The 6701-nt window shown below is 38.0% G+C and overlaps 1 non-coding gene across 1 annotated transcript; it reads right to left on the reverse strand.

The window, feature by feature from the left end:
* Positions 1-1566: 1566 nt before the first annotated feature.
* Positions 1567-1673, reverse strand: LOC145596318 (small nucleolar RNA R71). The gene has a single exon (XR_014103164.1). It is a non-coding gene; the product is annotated as a small nucleolar RNA R71 (small nucleolar RNA).
* Positions 1674-6701: the final 5028 nt, after the last annotated feature.

Here is a 6701-nt window from a genome sequence, read left to right on the forward strand (position 1 = left end):
AGTTTTGTTTAGCGAATAAGCTTGCTTAGTATTAATGTGATATTATTAGGCAAGATTACTACTACTTTTTCATCTCTCTTACTCTAGATTTTAATTCTCTCTCTCACTACTTAGACTCTCTCTCTCTAAACTTATTCTCTCTTGTTCCTTAACTCTATTGTAATTCCGCCGTCTTGGTACAATTTCTCTCTTAATTAATCTCAGTATTTTATTCATTCAATTCCTTCATGTCTTGTTTGATTATTATGTTTTGTTTAGTTTTAATTATGTCTGAGTAGTTTAATTCTAGGGTTTAGGGGGATCCATAATTAATATGAAGGGATAATGTATTATTATTGATTATTGATATTGCATGGTAATTTCTTGTTGAATTGTTTTAATTCTTTGCAATTGGGTTATGAATCGAGCAGATGTAATTTGATTGTGAATGTTTAGCAATATTGAATTAATGAATCGAGCAGATGTTAATTTGATATTAAAGGCTATTTTCAATAGGAACTTAGATCTAGTAAATTGCGAGAGCCTGTTAGATCTATGTTGGTTAATAAATTGCGAAAGCCTATTAATCATGTTATTTATGCAATGTTGATTAATTGATTGTTATGTTTTATCCTGAAATATTAATTATTGGTGAACCTATGACCCTAGGCCTTCTTATTATTGATTTTCTCCCTAAACTTAATCTCCGTAGTATAGTTTTACATTAATAACAACAATTTGGTTACTTTAATAATTTAGATTATATTAATTAATTAGGAGTAGAAAGACCAGTTTCCCTGTGGATTCGACCCTACTTCCCTATCTACTTTAGTTAGAGGATCTAGGTAATAGTTTTGATTAGGTGATACGACTTTAGCCTGTCAAAATTTGGCGCCGTTGTCGGGGAATCGGTTTTATTCTTATTTCTAATTGTTTTTGTAGTCTAGATTATTTTTCTTTTGCCTCAAAGGACATTGGTTCTTTGAGGTAGTTCTAATATCTGTCTTTTTAGTTCTTTGTTTATGCCCAGGTGTTCCAGATCAGGTTACATTCCATTCGATCCTAAGATCGAACGCTCGTTTCATAGACAGAAGAATTTTTATAGGCAGATCCTAGCAGGTTCTGGGAGTAACAATATTCCTGGAAATCCAATACCTACTTCTAGTGATTCGGAGCATTCTTCTGATTCAGAACTAGAGATGGGTACACCACCATCTCCTCCACCTCGCAAGCTTAGCGATTATTCGCAGCCATCTCTGACGGATTTTCCAAATCTTTCTCCTACACCTGATCTCGAGGGAGTCCAGTTCGAGATCAAGCCCCAGTTCATAACGATGATAGAAAGAAAGCAGTTCAGTGGAGCTAAGGGTGAAGATCCTAATCTTCACATTGCAGATTTATTGCAACACTATTAGGCAGAATGGGGTAACGCAAGATCAAATCAGGGAGATTCTTTTTCCCTTTTCTTTATGTGGAAAAGCTAAATTGTGGTTTAATGGTTTGAATAGAGCTGCACTTGGTATTACTAACTGGGAGACATTTGCTTTGAATTTTTATAATAAATATTACCCTGCAGAGAAAACAATTTTATTGAGAAGTGCTATCCAGAATTTTGCCCAGGAGACAGATGAAGCATTATATGAAGCTTGGGAAAGATTCAAGGATCTGCAGAGGGAGTGTCCCCACCACAACTTGGCAAAGTGGCAGCTAATTCAAGCTTTTTACAATGGATTAGGAAATGCATCTAGGACAATTATAGACTCCGCAGCTAGCGGTAGATTTATGAATTTAAATGTTGACGATGCAGGTCAGGTTATTGAAGATATGGCGATCCATAATTCCCAATATGGGAATACTAGAGGTTATGCAAATAAGGGCAAGCATCATGTTGACTCAGTAACCCTTATGCAAGCTCAGCTTACTTCTATTTGCCAGAAATTAGATAGCCTTACTACTAATAATTATAATTCTGGTGCTAATGTTTCTGCTGTCTCTAATAATGCTAATGATGCTTTCTGTGAAAATTGTGGAAGTGTAGGTCATTATGAACAAGATTGCAGGAGTTCAATGGAGCAAGTTCATGCTTTCCAAACTTATAAGCAAAATAACCCATACTCCAATTCCTACATTCCTGGCTACCGGAACCATCCCTACCTATCTTACCGTAGCACTAATGTTCAAAACCCTCCACCTCCACAACAACCACAACAAGCACCCCCTCCACAGCAGAAATATTACCACCCTCATGCTAACCAGAAACCCCCATCACAAGCCCCTACTACATATTCTGACCCTGCTTTATCAGAAATTAGGGCAATGCTGACCAGTATGCAAAAACATATGGAGAGTAGAGACCAACAGATTGACTCTATTATAGCCCATAATAGAGTCATGGACACCCAAATAGCCCAATTGTCCTCTACCCTTCAATCTCGTCAGCAGGGAGCTTTACCAGCGTAGGGAATTCAACCTACGGATCATGCTAATGCAATCACCCTAAGGAGTGGTTCATACTACGATGGGCCCCAAATGCCCAAAGAGGATGAACCTGATTTAATTAAGGAAAATTTGTTGGAAACAACCTTTTAAAGTATTCACTTTATTTAAAACAACCTTTTAAATATTTTTTTACAATCAGACCACATTATAATTTTTTTTTTATCAAACACAACCTAATGCTAGTTTTCGGCATTGACTCTATTTTTCCAATGTTGACAACGAGTGTATGAGGCATGTGACCTCATATATTGCTAATTACACCCCTTTCCCTTCAATTCACTCGTACTAAATCCCCTCCTCTCTCAAAGTAATTTGTCACTTTGAAGGGTTTTAATATGAGTTAATTGGAGGGGAAAGGGGTATAATTAGCAATATATGAAGTTACGTGCCTCACACACTCGTGGTCAACATCGGAAAAATAGAGTCAACGCAGAAAACTAGCATTAGGTTGTCTTTGGTAAAAAAATTTTATAATGTGGTCTGAAGTTGCAAAAAAAAATTTAAAAGGTTGTTTTTTATAAAATAGACACTTTAAAAGGTTGTTTTTGACAAATTTTCCTTTAATTAATATTGCTAATTCTGATTCCGTTGTACCAATTTCCCCTGCAGGGCTGCAGGGTAAAATTCCTGATACTATTATTTCTGATGATTCATTGCAGGGTACAACCTCAAGGAAGGATGCACCCCAGGAGAAGAGTAGGGAAGCACCACCAGTTATCAAGCTACCTTTCCCCAACCGTCACTTGAAGACTAAGTTGGATAAGCAATTTGGTAAGTTTTTGGAGGTAGTAAAAAATTTGCAGGTAACAGTTCCTTTCACAGAACTTATTACTCAAGTTCCTGCATATGCTAAATTCATGAAAGACATATTAACTAGGAAAAAGGCCCTTTAATGAAGTAGAAATTGTAGCATTCACTGAGGAATGTAGTGCACTTTTACAAAATAAATCCCCTCCTAAATTAAAGGATCTCGGTAGCTTTTCTATCCCTTGTCATATTGGAAATGTTTTCATTGATAAAGCGTTATGTGATCTAGGTAATTCTGTTAGTGTGATGCCATCGTCTGTTTGTGCTAAATTAAATATGGGTGATTTAAAAGTTACTAATATAACATTGCAAACGGCAGATAGTTCTGTTAAATACCCCTTAGGTATTTTAGAGGATGTACCTGTTAGAGTTGGTAGATTTTTTATCCCTGTTGATTTTGTTGTTTTAGACATGGCTGAGGACACACAAATTCTTATTATATTAGGTAGACCTTTTCTCCATACTGCAGGAGCCATTATTGATGTAAAAAATGGTAAACTAACCCTTTCTGTTGGCGATGATAATATCACTTTTAATTTAGGGAAAGTTTTAAAAGGTCCGATGCTTGAAGAAAATTGTTATTTAATTGATGTGCTTGATGTAATGGATGATATTTGTGAGGAGAGCTTACCACAGGTTCTTGCAAGGGACCCCTTGGAGGAAATTCTTTGTGGAAATTTGTCTGCAGGTGACATGAGCATATGGAGCAAGGAGGTGGATGACATAGAAAGAGCTCTTTCCACCAAGGAATTTGACCCTAATGATTGTGTGAAGGTAGTAAATTTGGTTCAAGAATCAAAACCTGTAGAGGTGAAGAAACCTGAACTAAAACCTCTCCCTTCTCATTTAAAATATGTTTCCTTGATGAGCAGGAATTGTACCCTGTGATCATTAGTACTGCACTGGATGACCCACAAACTTCCCAACTTCTAGAGGTTCTAAGAACCCACAAAAGGGCAATAGGGTACAGTATTGATGATCTCAAGGGTATAAGCCCAGATTTTTGTATGCACATGATACACTTAGAGGACAACTACAAACCCTGTATTCAACCCTAGAGGAGGTTGAATCCCAATATGCAGAAGGTAGTCAAGAAAGAGGTTATGAAATTACTTGATGCAGGTATTATTTATCCTATTTCTGACTCTAAATGGGTAAGTCCTGTTCAGGTGGTTCCTAAGAAGGGTGGGATGACTGTGATTAAAAATGATAAAAATGAATTAATTCCCACTAGAACTGTTACAGGGTGGCGTATGTGTATTGACTATCGTAGATTAAATGTCGCCACTAAAAGGACCATTTCCCTATCCCCTTTATTGATCAAATGCTTGAGAGGTTAGCTAATCACAAGTTCTTTTGCTATTTGGATGGGTATTCGGGATTTTTCCAAATTTCGATCAACCCTGAAGATCAGGATAAGACCACATTTACATGCCCTTATGGCACTTTTGCATATCGTACAATGCCTTTTGGTTTATGTAATGCACCTACTACCTTCCAACGTTGCATGATGAGTATTTTTTTCTGAGTTCATAGAGTCTATCATGGAAGTCTTTATGAATGATTTTAGTGTTTATGGTTCTTCATTTGATGCATGCTTAACTAACCTCGCTAAAATCTTGAAAAGATGTGAAGAATGCAATTTGGTTTTAAATTGGGAGAAATGTCACTTTATGGTGACAGAGGGAGTAGTCCTGGGTCACATTGTATCTGATAAGGGCATACAGGGTAGACAAAGCTAAGATTTCGGTGATAGAGCAATTACCTCCCCCAGTTAATGTTAAGGGAGTTAGGAGTTTCTTGGGTCATGCGGGGTTTTATCGCCGTTTTATCAAAGATTTTTCTAAAATTGCTAAACCACTAACTCAGCTTTTTCTTAAGGATGCCCCTTTTTTTTTCACTGACGAGTGCCTTGAGGCTTTTGACAGGATTAAGCAGGCTTTGATATCGGAACCCATCATATGTGCACCCGATTGGAACCTTCCATTCGAGATCAAGTGTGATGCAAGTGACTTTGCTCTAGGAGCCGTGCTTGGACAAAGGAAGGATAAAGTTTTGCATGCTATTTATTATGCAAGCAAAACTTTAGATGAGGCCCAAGTCAACTATGCCACCACGGAAAAGGAGTTTCTTGCAGTTATATATGCTTTAAAAAAATTTAGATCATATCTTGTTGGTTCTAAAGTCATTGTTTTCACTAACCATGCAGCTTTGAAATATCTAATAGCTAAGGCGGAATCCAAGCCAAGGCTACTCCGGTGGGTTCTTTTGCTCCAAGACTTCAATATCGAAATCAGAGATAAAAAGGTAGCAGAGAACGTAGTGGCAGATCACTTGTCACGTATCAAGTATGATGAGGGTAAGGATTTTCTTCCTATAGATGATTTGTTCCCTGATGACAACTTGTATGTAGTAGTAGAGAATCACCCCTGGTATGCGGATTTTGCTAATTATTTGGTGGGTGGTACTCTACCTCCTGACTTGTCCTACCAACAGAAAAAGAAATTCCTTTCTGATGTTAAACATTATTTTTGGGATGATCCTTTTTTGTTTCGTGAGTGTGCAGATGGATTATTTCGCAGGTGTGTTCCCGAATGGGAGGTTCACGGCGTCCTTACAAGTTTCCACACTTCACCCTATGGTGGACATCATGGCCCCTCTAAAACGGTGGCTAAGATTAACGAGTCAGGCTTCTTTTGGCCTACCATGTTTAAAGATGCTAACACTTTTGTGCAGGCTTGTGACCCTTGCTAGAGGACTGGCAACATTTCGCGGAGGCATGAGATGCCCCAAACTGGGATTCCAGAAGTTGAAATATTTGATGTTTGGGTATCGATTATATGGGGCCGTTCCCATCTTCCAATGGGAATTGCTACATACTTGTAGCCGTAGATTATGTGTCGAAGTGGGTTGAAGCCATAGCCTCACCAACAAATGACTCTAAGGTACTCATCAAGCTATTCAAGAAGATTATATTTCCCAGGTTTGGTGTTCCACGAGCTATTATTAGTGATGGGGGTACTCACTTCCATGAGAGATAATTGGACAACTTACTTAGGAAGTATGGTGTGTATCATGGAACCGGGCTTAGTTATCATCCCCAAACTAGCGGTCAAATTGAGGTCTCTAATAGGGAAATCAAGGCGATCTTAGAGAGGTAGTAGCCAAGTCTAGGAAGGATTGGAATATGAAGCTTGATGACACACTTTGGGCATACCGAACAGCATTTAAGACACCGATTGGTACTTCACCTTATAGACTAGTTTATGGTAAGGCATGTCATCTTCCCGTAGAGTTGGAGTACAAAGCTTTTTGGGCAATCAAGGAGCTTAATATGGATTCTAAGGCCGCGGGTAAGAAGAGACTTCTCCAACTCAATGAATTGGATGAGTTTAGATTGTCAGCATATGATAATG

This window comes from Chenopodium album, chromosome 19 (assembly GCF_948465745.1).
Source record: "Chenopodium album chromosome 19, dcCheAlbu1.1, whole genome shotgun sequence".
NCBI classification, from domain to species: Eukaryota; Viridiplantae; Streptophyta; class Magnoliopsida; order Caryophyllales; family Amaranthaceae; genus Chenopodium; species Chenopodium album.